Source organism: Prionailurus bengalensis, chromosome B3, assembly GCF_016509475.1.
Source record: "Prionailurus bengalensis isolate Pbe53 chromosome B3, Fcat_Pben_1.1_paternal_pri, whole genome shotgun sequence".
NCBI classification, from domain to species: Eukaryota; Metazoa; Chordata; class Mammalia; order Carnivora; family Felidae; genus Prionailurus; species Prionailurus bengalensis.
In genome coordinates, this window is record NC_057355.1 from 32749474 (window position 1) to 32764556 (window position 15083).

The window sequence follows — 15083 nt, forward strand, 5'->3', positions numbered from 1 at the left end:
ATATGCCTAGGAGTGAAATTACTGTATTCTAGGGAGATGTATTTTTATCATATACAAAACTGCCAATGAGGGGCAGCCTGGGTGGCTCAGTCAGTTAAGAGTCTGACTCTTGATTTCGGCTCAGGTCATGATTTCACAGTTTCTGAGATCGAGCTGTACATCCAGCTCTGCTGACAGTGCAGAGCCTGCTTGGGATTCTCTCTCCCTCTCTCTCTGCCCCTTCCTCACTCTCTCTCTCTCTCTCTCTCTCTCTCAAATAATAAATAAGCTAAAAAAAAAAAACTGCCAAAGAGTTTGTGACAGGGGTGCTTGTACAATTCACACTCCTTAATAGCAAAATATGAGAGGTCCAGTTGTCCTCGCTGACCTTTGCTATGTCAAGTCCTTTTAGCTCAGCAACTCTAGTGGATATATAGTGACGTCTCATTGTAGTTTTAATTTGCATCTCCCTGATGATAAGTAATATTCAGCCCATTTCCAATAGCTTACTGGCCATTTGCATATCTTATTTTATGAAGTGTCTGTTCAAATCATTTGCCGTTATTCATTTGTAAGAGTTCTTTACATAGTCTGGATATAAGTCTTTTGTCGGATATATGTGTTGAAAATATTTTTCCCGTGCTGTGATTTGTCTTTTCATGTTCTTCATAATGTTTTTCAAAGAGCAGAATTATTTAATTCTGAATGGAAACAATTTACTAATCTTTCAGGTGCTTTTTTTTCTTTAGTGCTTTGTATGTCCTAAGAAATCTTTGCATACCCTAACGTTGTTCACATGCTTTCCTATGTTTTCTTCTAGAAATTTTATGGTTCCAACTTTTACATCTAGGCATATGGCCCTAAATTGTTTGGAGGAAATGAAGTAGGACTTAAGGTTGGTTTTTTTTTTTTATGCAGATAGGTAATTAATGTTAGATAGGAACAACCTTTTACCAAGGACTGTTGGAAATTGGCATATAAATACCCCAATCTCTTCACTACTCAGGTGGGATAACTTTGAGATTTGTGTAATACCCTGTTTCCCAGAGTTCACTCATGGGATTAGGCTCCAGTTACCCAAGCTGTAACTTTCTTCATAATGTTTCTGTTTTTGGCTAGCTTCCCTTCCCGGTCTCCCTCTCCTGTCTTCCTCCCCAACCACTGTTTCCTGGAATTGCCTCTCAGATAAATTACTTTCAGGAATCTTTGTCCCAAGGTCTGCTTCTGAGGGAACCCAAACTAAGACAGTGACAAACAAGACAGACAGGTCCCCCGCCTTCATGTATTTTCTACAATATAGTTGCATACAAGAAGATAGTACAGGAGGCAGTAAGAGGAGAAAGAAGTCACTCTCATATCCAAAGCAGACCCACCAACGTCAAGCTGACCACCAGTAACAGAACAACAGCATTTGTGGTCAGGACTAATGAATGACAGGTGACTATGAGTTAGCACCTCTCCCTCCCTTTTCAGAGGCTATTACCAGTTTTTTACAAAAATGAAATAAAAACCAAAAACCTAGCACCTAAAGTAAAAAAAAAAGTTTGTTTATTTCATTGAACATTTTTTATCCCAAATCCTTTTACTGTTCAACTCCATTTTGCAGGTAGTATGAATGACAGAGAAATATTGGCTGCATTAGCAGTCAGCATCATTGTTGGAGCAGGCTGTAGGGCTGGCTTCAGAATTCCAGTACATCCCTCTCAAAGCAGACCAGGGACCCCAAAGGAAATGAAGCAAAGGAAATGGTGGCTTCAGCCTCCTTGGGTCTATCTCCTGGATGATAGAGAAATAAGCACCTTTATTCTGCCTGCCATGTCCCTTTACAACAGCTCTGGGAACCACACAGAGTGATTAAGAACTGCAGGGCACTGTCGATGGCTGTGGGGTTTCCCAGAAAAGCCATGATGTCAGACCTGGGGATGCTATGTAAGAAGGGCATGTTTCCATGGAACTCCACACTCACTGCTAGAAAGCAATTATTTTCAAGTGTCTACTCTGTATCTTTCACATGCAAAAACTAACTGCTCCATTTGAGATAACTGAAGAGATTTCAGTGTGACTAGACACAGACAATCCCAACCTGTCCAGAGGCTGCTGAGCATTTGCAACAACACGAAGAGAGATTAATAGTGACTTTATCCACTTATTAAAAGCAAAGAGAGGGCGCCTGGGTGGCTCAGTTGGTTAAGCATCCAACTTCAGCTTAGCTCATGATGTCACCCGGTCCGTAAATGTGAACCCCGCGTAGGGTTCTGTACTGACAGCTCGGAGCCTGGAGCCTGCTTCGGATTCTGTGTCTCCCTCTCTCTCTGTGCCTTCCCCACTCTCATTTTGTCTCTCTCAAAAATAAACAAAAATTTTTTTTTAAAAAAAGCACAGAGAATAGTAGGGTAGTCAAAAATGTTTACCAGCTGGTAAATTTGGGGGTACATTTTACAAAGCTGGGTTAGAGTCAGAAATAGGAACTTGGAGCAAATCCTCAAGAAAGACTAATGAACTCATACCTCGAAGAGAGGGATTATATTTTACTTATGTCGGAATCGAGAGTTTCTGGCACATGGTAGATTCTTAAATTTTTTTTTATAAAAGGTTTGCAAATTTTTAAAAAAATGCTTTTTATTTATTTTTGAGAACGTGAGAGCAGGGAGAGGGGCAGAGAGAGGAAGACAGAGGATCTGAAGCGGGCTCTGTGTTAACAGCAGCAAGCCCCTGTGGGGCTCAAACTCACAAACCTAACCATGAGATCATGACCTGAGCCAAAGTTGAAGCTCAACTAACTGAGCCACCCAGGCGCCCCAAGGATTGCAAATTCTAATATGAGAGAGTGAGAGGGATCGTTTAAAAGTCACCTTGAGGCTATAAAGGACAAACACGAGGGAAATGGTTAATGACTTTTCCCCACCCTTATCTCCGCATGAGCTGGAACAAGAAGAAACATCTTTGGCCATGTCATAAAGAAAATTGTAGCCAAAGCCAAGGAAGACATTTTTATATCTCAAAATCTTAATCGGATAGCTGGTATCGTCAGGAAATGTGTAACCCCGAAGCCCACAAATATGAAGTCAAATATAGGAGCAGAGACAGAATGCGCCCCTTGAAGTCTCTTCCAGTCTGATACATTGTTTATTCACCATTTGTTGCTTAAGCCAGGAGAAGTCATTTAAACCCACTCTGTAGAGTGAGGCTGCAATATTTGCAATTTACACCCCAGAGGACAGATGAGAGCATCATAGTAAAAAACGCTTTGTGCTGAAGGGTGACTCAGCAGAAGCATTTCTGCACTTAGTTGTTGGGAATATTTTGAGTAATTGAGCCTGCAGCCATTGGGACTGCACCTCCAGCAGACGCTAGGTGAGGACTGGGGACTGGCGGAGACTGGGAGGACAAAGTTGTAGCCACCCCCTCAGCCCCCACCCCCCACCCCCCACTCCCCCGAGGAATGGTCAGGGCTGTTTGCCCTGTTTCCTCACACAAAAGGATTCAGCGCGTGCCCCACAATGTGTTTTCCGAATGAAAATCCTTTTTCCAGGGGGGATAACTCTAACAATAAACTGAGAGACCTAGAGGAAGAGTGAATTTTTTTTCTCGGTGGTCACAAGAACTGAACTAATTTGTTCCTTCATTTATTCAGCAAGTATTTGTTGGGCTTACTCTGTGCCAGACACTAAGCAAGGTGACGGGGAAACAATTTGAATAGGACACACTCCCCTCCTGCCAGTGCTTATGGTCTGGTGGTGGGACAGACACAGAGACAAACAACTTGCAATATAATGTGAAAGATGCTCACTGAAGGTGCGAGAAAGAGAAGGGGTGATACTGTCCAACAGGAGCAGTTAGGAAAGTGGGCAGTAAGGTGTCTTGTGCTAAAATTCACATTTAACCATTTTATTTATTTTCTTAAAAGTTTCTTTTATTCTGAGAGAGAGCGAGTGTGAGCAGAAGAGGGGCAGAGAGAGAGGGAGAGAGAGAGAATTCCAAGCAGGCTCCGTGCTATTAGCACGGAGCCCAACCTGCAGGCCTCCAACTCACAAACTGTGAGCCAAAACCAAGAATCAGATGCTTAACCATCGGAGCCACCCAGGCGCCCCTATGAGTTTAACCCTTTTAAAGCACACGATTCAGCAGCATTTAGCACATTTACAATGTTGTGCAACAACCACCACTGTCTAGTTCGGGAACATCTTCATTACCCAGGAGGAAATCCCATACACATTAGTAGTCACTTCCCATTTCCCCCTCCCCCATATCCTAGAAACCACCAATCTGCTTTCTGTCTCAATGGATTTGCCTGTTGTGGATATTTCATATAAATGGAATAATACAATGTTTGGCCTTTCCCGTTTGGCTTTTTAATCAGCATAATTTTTTCAAGATTCATCCACGTTATGGCATACAGTCGTACTTCACTCTTTTTAATTTTTTTAAATGTTTATTTATTTTTGAGAGAGAGACAGAGTGTGAGCAGGGGAGGGGCAGAGAGAGAGAGGGAGACACAGAGTCTGAAACAGGTTCCAGACTCTGAGCTGTCAGCACAGAGCCTGACGCGGGGCTCGAACTCATGGACCACGAGATCATGACCTGAGCCAAAGTCGGACATTTAACCGACTGAGCCACCCAGGTGCCCTGGTACTTCACTCTTTTTGATGGTTGGCTGATATTATATTGTATAGATATATATCATTTTGTTTACCCCTCATTGGCTGATGGACATTTGGGTTGTTTCCGCCTGGATGAGGACTCCTGAACAGTGCTTTATTTATTTCAGAATAAAAGAATAAAAATGCTCTGCTGATAAAAACAAAGCAATACAGACTTCCAGAGAGCATGGTAAAGTTCAGTCCTCAACAACTTCTCCCACCTCCAGACACAGCAGTGACAGGTCAAATATAAGAAGAGACAACCAAAAAGAAATAGCTGAGATGAAAGACAAGGTAGGCATCTCTGGGACCAGAAATCCACAAAGGTGAGCAAAGATGAAGCCAGGGCCTGCTGGGCTCCAGCTCTGGACCCAGACAATGGTGGTGGGTGACTGATTCCAGCAGAGAAGCAGGAATGAAACAGCTCCACACAAGGCACAGCATAGAGTCAGGCACCCTGCATGCAGCTAGGGGCTGGAGTGGGGAGCCCCTCCTTTGAAGGGGGTCCAGAATGCTGCCACTCTGCTGCTCAATGTAACTGTTTTCAGGAAAATCAGGACCTCTGTAGAGGCAGATGGACGGACACAGCGTCATAAGCAGGACCTGAGCCAAGGCTCCTGCAGGCTCTGAGACTGGATGTCCCCAATGTTGTTGCAGAGAAGGTATGCAGAGACACGCCTGTAAGACTGGACTGGGGCCTGGGGGAGGTTCAGGGAAAGCACCAGTACACCTGCTACACTACTAGAAAGTAAGGGAGAGATGAGGAAGCAGGAAGCTTCCCACTGAAAATGAACTTGAAAATCGAAAATCCAAAACTCACGAGGAAATACAATTCTAGGAAAGCCAACCAAAGCAACAATAAGAATATAAACTCACTTCTGACAAAACTAATTATACAGAACAGACTAATAAAAATGCTTTAAGATGAGCAATATTATTACAACCTGCAACAACATGGATAAATAATGTAATATTGAACAAAAAAAAGCCAGACACAAGAGGACACAATTCATGCTTACAATGATTTGAAAAAATAGGTAAACTACACTATGCTGTTAGAAGTCAGGACAGTGGTTACTTTTGGAAAAGAGCCCAAAGACATGCTACAAATGTTATGTTTCTTGACTTGGGTACTTGCTACATGGATGCCTTTACTTTGTGAAAAGTCATTGTGTTATATATAGGGTCAATCTTCATTATTTGCAGATTTTGTATTTGTGAATTTGCCTACTCACAAAAATTTATTTGTAACCCCCAAATCAACACATGTACCCTTTGTGGTCATTCACAGATATAAGCAGTAAGGGGGACATTTTGAGTTATCAGATGTTTATGGTCCCATCTGAGGTCAAACTCAAGGTAACATTCTGCCTTCTTATTTCAATCTTCATATTGTAAACAATTACCCTTTTTGTAGTCTGCCTAGTGCCATGTATTTTGCATTTTTTGTGTCTTTTGTGCTTTTTTTTAAGCTGTCTAAAATGCTGGCTAGCCTTCCTAAGCTCAAGAAGCTGTGATATGCCTTATGTAGAAAATACATGTGTTAGATAAAGTTCCTTCAGACCTGAGTTATAGTGCTGTTGGCCATGAATTTTGTGTTAATGAGTCAACAATATATATTAAATAAGGGATCATCAAGCAGAAACACACACTGAGCAAAATTGTGTGTTGATTGGTTTATGAAATGTTTCCAGAGGTTCTCACGAGCCTAACCCTGTATTTTCCCTATGAACAATGGTTTGGTATTCACTAATTTAATATTCAATGTAAGCAATAAATACATTTTTAAATCTTTAAACAATTTTTAATGTTTATTTTTGAGAGAGAGAGAGAGAGAGAGTGGGGGAGGGGCAGAGAGAGAGGGAGACACAGAATCGAAGCAGGCTCCAGGTTCTGAGCTGTCAGCACAGAGCCCGATGCAGGGCTCAAACTCATGATCTGAGAGATCATGACCTGAGCTGAAGTCAGATGCTTAATCCACTGAGCCACACAGGCGCCCTAACATTTTTAAATATGAGAACAACTAAGAGAGTACTTCCAGACACTCATTGAAATAATTATTAGAGGATGCATTTAATGATAGCACAGAAACTTGATTAAAATGTAGAGAAATTTAACTATTGAGTGTAAAAAAATACTTTGTGTAAAAATATAAAAGCGAAATTCTAAAGAAGTATAATAAAATGAAGAATGAGAAGTATTCGAAGAGTAGTTAAATTATGAAAATGTCCAAAGGTAGAACTGAAATATTTAAGAACATTAGTTTTGTTAGAAGGTAAGAAATTGTGTATATGTTCAGAAAATTAGAGAAACTACTAAGAAATAGAAGTACAATCTATAGCTTTCAAAGAAGTACACTAAAACATGAGAATTGGGATAAGAAAAATCTATCAACAGAAAGAATAAAGAAAAAATGGTAAACAGAAATCTGCATAAACTGGTATTAAAAATTCAGATATGCACATATTCACAAAAATGTAAATAGATTATACACACTTATTAAAACATGAATTATCAGATTGGATTTTTTAAAAATCTAGTTATATGCTAGAATTAATTATATTACGTAACATTAATTATATGTTAGAATTATAACATTATCAATTACAAGAACAGCAGACTGTAAAACATCCAAATTATCAGAAGAAAACACCACATACACAGGTATACATACATATCCCAGAAAAGCAAACACAGATTATAAAGTGAAACATCAATATAGTAAAATAACAAGAAAGTATTAAACAAAGGAATGACCTAAAAGACCAAATGTATTGTCATTTTAATAAATTTAGATTACCAGTTCACCTGGGAGGAAAAAAAGGCTATGATCTCAAAGCAAAGTAGAGGAGAGAGTTCAACAAGTTTCTGAAGAGAGAAAATTACATCAAGAAGGGGAATTGATAGAGTAGGACAAGGGAATTTGCAGCCTGGAGCATACCAGAAGGATAGTATAATGTAGAAGAAAGCCAACATGCCCGCAGAGATGGCATGTATCCCCAAAAGGGCAGAGATGGCATGTATCCCCAAAGGGGCAGAAAACATGGATTAATTGAATGTCTACAAATGAACCACTTCTCACAAGTTAAATATAAAACATCTAGCCACAGGGCATCTCTCCCAAGGCAGAGGGTTCTTTCATGGAGAACCGAATAATTCCTATTTATCTGGCATTTGGGGACCACTCACAGGAAAAGCAAACTTCCTATCTGATAACATAAGACAAAGTTCACCAATTCTAAAGCCTAACCCATTATACATCTCCAAACAGCTTAGTGCCTCACGCTTAAATAAAAACCAACAATATTATCAGACATTTGAGAAAAATTTCCACCATAAAAAAGAGATTTTGAGAAAGGATAAATGACCCTAGGGGATAAAGGTAACATGGGGGGAGGAGAAGAAAAATAATAATTAAAATCTGCAGAGACATGAAAAGCTAGTGCATCTATAAAACAAGAACAGGTTGCTATGAAAAAAAAAAGTAATTACAGAAAAGAGAGTACTCTCAGAAAATAAAAGACATGATTGTGGATAAATATAAAAGAAAGTAGAAGAGTTGGAAAATAAATTTGAGGAACTATCTCAGAAAGTAAGACAAAAAGACAAAGAGAAAAGATAAGGACATAACTTAAGCCACAGAACTTGTCAGGTATGTAGTGCAGAGAGGTGAACTGGGGGAGAGAGAAGCCACAGAGGGTAGGGAGCTGTTTTTGTGGAAAGAGGACAGAGAAAGTGGGGGAGAGTTCAGGAAAAGCACTTCTCCCAGAAGTAGCTGGGGAGAAAGACAAAGAGTGGAAACACAAGGGACTGAACAAGAAATCTGTTCCCCAAAAACATTGACAGGGAGAAAGGAGAGGGTTTCAATACCATTAGGACTCTATAAATAGGGGAGAACAAAGTCGGAAATTCTGGAGTTCAATACCTGGTGGTGCTCTGGTGAGGAGAAAGGGTTGAATCCCCAGGAACAGGAGGCGACGTCCAAGGGGTCAGTGGGCCACACAGGGAGAAGTGGTTCCCTGGCTTGAAGAGCATTTGGTAGAGGCCATATGGCCTCCCCACAGGAAAAGGTCCCTGTGGACCCTGGAGAACAGCCACGTTTGAGACACCAGAAAGCAGCAAAACCTGGCGCTGGCTGTGTTGTGATTTGCCATAATCTCTGAACCTATGCCACTGTGCAATTTCATGAACATTCTTTGAGGCAAGCTGGCACCCAGCCATTGCTCAGTGAGACCCTCCCCCAGAGGGTTGGAGCAGGTCCACACCACAGGGTTCCCTGTAGTGAGGGGTTTGGAAACACAGCCCCATCTGAGATAAAATTCAGGAGGAAGGTGCCACCTGGAAGGCTGATGGCTTGGACACAGACAGTATAGAAGCAGGGAATGGACAGAAGGCTGAGACAAAGGAAGCGTGCTTGATTGCTGGTTGGTGAGAGTGCAGAGTTCCTGTGCCAGAGACTAGGAAACTGGAGAAGCCATTTTCATCTCTCTTGTACATACATGCACATGCGTGCACCACACCGATCCACCCCAGTAAGCTAAACAGCACCACCTAGTGGAGAATGGAGCTTTTACACCAAACCCCGCCCAACTGTGCCCTCCAAGCACACGTCCTAGAGGTCCACCACAATTTTCTCTGCCAGCTTAGTGCTATAGAGTGCTTCATAGTTTGAGTTCTAGAGGAAACTGGATGCAACTTCATTCGGGTTTCATTCTGTTTGCAGCCATCCACTCGTTTTGTTGTTTTTTGTTTGTTTGTTTTCTGTTTTTGTTTAAATTGTTTTTTCTTCTTTTTTTTTTCCTTTTCTTTTTCTTGGATACAGAAAGAGAAAATGTTATTTTTATTTTCCTTTTTAAAAAATTTTTTGTTTTTTAATTCTTTTTGCTATGTATTTTTTTGTAGATTTTTAAATTCTATTTCACTTTTTCCATTTAATTTTATTCTATTTTATTATATACATTTTTCAAGTTTTTTAAACTTTTTCTTACTTATTTTCTTTTCTTTCCCTTTTTCTCTATTCTATCAAGCTTCTTTCAACAACCAGACCCAAGACCCCTAGTATCTGTCTTCCGTTATTTGATTTTTTGTGTTATTTTTAATACTTTAATTTTAATTTTTTATTTTGTTAATTATTTTTCTTTCTCCAAAATGACAAAACGAAGGAAATCACCCCAAAAGAAAGAATAGGAGGAAATGATAGCCAGGGGCTTAATCAACATAGATACAAGCAAGATGTCTGAACTAGAATTTAGAACCACAATAGTAAGAATACTAGCTGGGGTTGAAAAAAGCATAGAATCCCTTTCTGTGGAGATAAAAGAAGTAAAATCTAATCAGGACAAAATTAAAAATACTATAACCAAGATGCAATCTTGAAAGGATGTCATGGCGGCAAGGATGGATGAAGCAGCACAGCAAATCAGCAATACAGAAGACAAAATTATGGAGAATAATGAAGCAGGAAAAAAGAGGGAAACTAAGGCAAGAGAGCATGATACAAGACTTAGAGAACTCAGTGACTTATTAAAAAGGAATAACATCTGAATGAGAGGAGTCCCAGAAGAGGAAGAGAGAGAAAAAGGGGTAGAAAGTTTATGTGAGAAAATTATAGTGGAAAACTTTCCTAATCTGGTAAACGACACAAATACCAAAATCCCAGAAGCACAGAGAACACCCATTAGATTAAAAAAAAAAACTGACCATCATCAAGGTATATCATAGTCAAATTCACACAATACACAAACAAGGAAAGAATTATTAGCAACAAGGAAAAAAAGTCCTTAACCTATAAGAGAAGACAGATTAGGTTCACAGCAGACCTATCCACAGAAACTTGGCAGGCCAGAAAGGAGTGGCAGGATATATTCAACATGCTGAATTGGGAAAATATGCATCCAAGAACTCTTTATCCAGCAAGGCTGTCGTTTAAAATAGAAGGAGAGCGGTGACTGGGTAGCTCAGTTGGTTAAGCATCTGACTTCAGCTCAGGTCATGATCTTGCAGTTTGTGAGTTTGAGCCCTGCATCGGGCTCTGCGCCGACAGCTCAGAGCCTGGAGTCTGCTTCAGATTCTGTATTTCCCACTCTCTCTGCCCCTCCCCTTCTAGCATTCTTTCTCTCTCCCTCTCAAAAATAAATAAATGTTAAAAAAATAAAATAACATAGGAGAGATAAAGAGTTTCCCAGACAAACAAAAAATAAAGGAATTCAGAACCACTAAACCAGCCCTGCAAGACATTTTAAGGGGGATTCTCTGAGGGGGAAAAAGATGAAACAAAACAAAAGAGACTAAAAGCAACAAAGACTAGGAAGGACTAGAGAACACCATCAGAAACTCCAGCTCTACAGGCAACACAATAACACTAAATTCATTATCTTTCACTACTCACTCTAAAAGTCAATGGACTAAATGTTCCAACCAAAAGACATAGGGTATCAGAATGGATAAGAAAAAATCTAACTATATGCTGTTTACCAGAAACCCATTTTAGACCTAAAGGCACCTTCAGATTGAAAGTAAGGGGATGGAGAACCATCTATCATGCTAATGGACATCAAAAGAAATCTGGAGTAGCTATACTTACATCAGACAAACCAGATTTTAAAATAAAGACTATAACAAGAGATGAAGAAGGGCATTATATCACTCTTAAGGGGTCTATTCACCAAGAAGATCTAATAATTGTAAACATTTATACCCCCAACGTAAAGCACCCAAATATATAAATCAATTAATTACAAACATAAAGAGACTAATTAATAATAATGCCATAATAGTAGGAGACTTCAACACCCCACTTACAGCAATGGAAAGATCATCTAAACAGAAAATCAACAATGAAACAATGGCTTTGAACGACACACTGGACCGGATGGACTTAACAGATATATTCAGAACATTTCATCCTAAAGCAGCGGAATACACATTCTTCTCGAGTGCACATGGAACATTCTCCAGAACAGATCACATACTGGGAAACAAATCAACCCTCAACAAATATAAAAAGATCAAGACCATACCATGCAGATTTTCAGACCACAACGCTATGAAACTTGAAAACAACCACAAGGAAAAATTTGGAAAGACAACAAATACTTGGAGATTAAAGAACATCCAACTAAAGAATGAATGGGTCAACCATGAAATCGAAGAGGAAGGTAAAAAGTACATGGAAGCCAATGAAAATGATAGCACAACAGTCCAAAACCTCTGCAGCAAAGGCAGTCATAAGAGGGAAGTATATAGCAATCCAGGCCTTCCTAAAAGAAGGAAGAAAGGTCTCAGACACACAACCTAAACTTACACCTTAAAAAGCTAGAAAAAAACCTCAGCCAATAAAACCCAAGACCAGCAAAACATGGGGAATAATAAAGATTAGAGCAGAAATCAATGCTATCACAACTAAAAAAAAACTGTAGAACAGATCAATGAAACCAGGAGATGGTTCTTTAAAAGAATTTAAAAAATTGATAAACCCCTAGCCAGTTTGATCAAAAAGAAAAAGGAAAGGATCCAAATAAATTAAATCAAGAATGAAAGAGGAAAGATCACAACCAACACTGCAGAAATACAAACAATAATAAGAGAATATTATGAGTAATTATATGCCAATAAAACAGGCAATCTGGAAGAAATGGACAAATTCCTAGAAATATATAAACTACCAAAACTGAAACAGGAAGAAACAGAAAATGTGAACAGACCCATAACCAGTAAATAAATTGAATTAGTAATAAAAAATCTCCCAAAAAACAAGAGTCCAGGGCCAGATGGCTTTCCAGGGGAATTCTGCCAAACATTTAAAGAAGAGTTAACACCTATTCTCTTGGACTGTTAAAAAATTAGAAATGGAAGGAAAACTTCCAAACGTATTCTACAAGGCCAGCATTACCTTGATTCTAAAACCAGACAAAGACCCCACTAAAAAGGAGAACCACAGACCACTTTCCCTGGTGAACACGGATGCAGAAATTCTCAACAAGATACAAGCCAACAGGATTCAACAATATATTAAAAGAATTATTCACCAAGACCAAGTGGGATTTTATACTTGGGATGCAAGTCTGGTTCAATATCTGCAAATCAATGAATGTGATATATCGCATTAATAAAACAAAGAATAGAACCATATGATCCTCTCAATAGATGCAGAGAAAGCATTTGACAAAATACAGCATCCTTTCTTGATAAAATCCTTCAAGAAAGCAGGGATAGAAGGACCATATATCAAGATCATAAAAGCCACATACAAAAGACCCACCGCTAACATCTTCAATGGAGAAAAACTGAGAACTTTCCCCCTAAGGTCAGGAACACGACAAGGATGTCCACTCTCACCACTATTATTCAACATAGTGTTGGAAGTCCTAGCTTCAGCAATCAGACAACACAAAGAAATAAAAGGCATCCAAAACAGCAAGGAGGAAGTCAAACTTTCACTCTTCACAGATGACATGATACCCTATGTGGAGAACCCAAAAGATTCCACCAAAAAACTGCTAGAACTGATCCATGAATTCAGCAAAGTCACAGGATATAAAATCAATGCACAGAAATCGGTTGCATTTCTATACACCAATAAAGAAGCAGCAGAAAGAGAAATCAAGGAATTGATCCCATTTACAGTTGCACCAAAAACCATAAAATAACTTGGAATAAACTTAACCAAAGAGGTGAAAAATCTATACACTGAAAACTATAGAAATCTTGTGAAAGAAATTGAAGAAGTCACAAAAAAATGGAAAAAAAAAATCCATGCTCATAGTTTGGAAGAACAAATATTGTTAAAATGTCGATACTAACCAAAGCAATCTACATATTCTATGCAATCTCTATCAAAATAAAACCAGCATTTTCCACAGAGCTGGAACAAATAATCCTAAAATTTGTATGGAACCACAAAAGAGCTCAAATAGCCAAAGCAATCTTGAAGAAAAAAAAAAACACAAAGCAGGAGGCATCGAGATGTATTACAAAGCTGTAATCAAGACAGTATGGTACTGGCACAAAAACAGACATATAGATCAATGGAACAGAATAGAGAACCCAGAAATGGACCCGCAAATGTATGGCCAACTAATCTTTGACAAAGCAAGAAAGAATATCCAGTGGAAAAAAGTCAGTGTCTTCAGCAAATGGTGTTGGGAAAACTGGATGGCAACATGCAGAAGAATGAAGCTGGACCACTTTCTTACGCCATACACAAAAATAAACTCAAAATAGAATAAAGACCTAAATACGAGACAAGAAGCCATCAAAACCCTAGAGGAGACAGCAGTCAACAACCTGTTTGACCTCAACTGCAGCAACTTCTTACTCAACATGTCTCTGGAGGCCAGGGAAACAAAAGCAAAAATGAACAATTGGGACCTCATCTAGATAAAAACTTCTGCACAGCAAAGGAAACAATCAGCAAAACTAAAAGGCAACCAACAGAATGGGAAAAAATATTTGCAAGTGACATACCAGATAAAGGGTTAGCCAAAATCTATAAAGAACTTATCAAACTCAACACCCAAAAAACAAATAATCCAGTGAAGAAATGGGCAAAAGACATGAATGGACACTTTTCCAAAGAAGACATCCAGATGGCTAACTGACACATGAAAAAATGCTCAACATCACTCATCATCAGGAAAATACAAATCAAAACCACCTTGAGATATCACCTCACACTAGTCAGAATGGTTAAAATTAACAATCCAAGCAATGACAGATGTTGGCAAGGATGTGGAGAAAGAGGATCTCTTTTGCACTGCTGGTGGGAATGCAAACTAGTGCAGCCACTCTGGAAAACAGTATGGAGGTTCCTCAAAAAATTAAAAATTGAACTACCCTATGACCCAGCAATTGCACTACTAGGTATTTATCCAAAGGATATAGCAGTGCTGTTTTGAAGGGGCATATGCACCCAAATGTTTATAACAGCACTATCAATAGTGAAAGTATAGAAATAGCCCAAATTTCCATCAACTGATAAATGGATAAAGAAGATGTGAGATATATACACACACACACACACACACACACACACACACACACTGGAATATTACTTGGCAATCAAAAAGGATGAAATCTTGCCATTTGCAACAACGTGGATGGAACTAGAGTGTATTATGCTAAGTGAAATAAGTCAGTCAGAGAAAGACAAATATATGACTTCACTCATATGTGGAATTTAAGATAAAAAACAGATGAACGTAAGGGCAGGGAAGCAAAAATAATACAAAAACAGAGAGGAACAAAACGTAAGAGAGTCTTAAATACAGAAAACAAACTGAGGGTTGCTGGAGGGGTTTTTGGTGGGGGGGGATGGGCTAAATGGGTGAGGGGCATTAAGGAGGACACTTGCTGGGATGAGCACTGAGTGTTATATGTAGGTGATGAATCACTGGATTCTACTCCTGAAATCATAATTGCTCTATATGCTAACTAACTTGGATGTAAATTAAAAATAAATAAGTA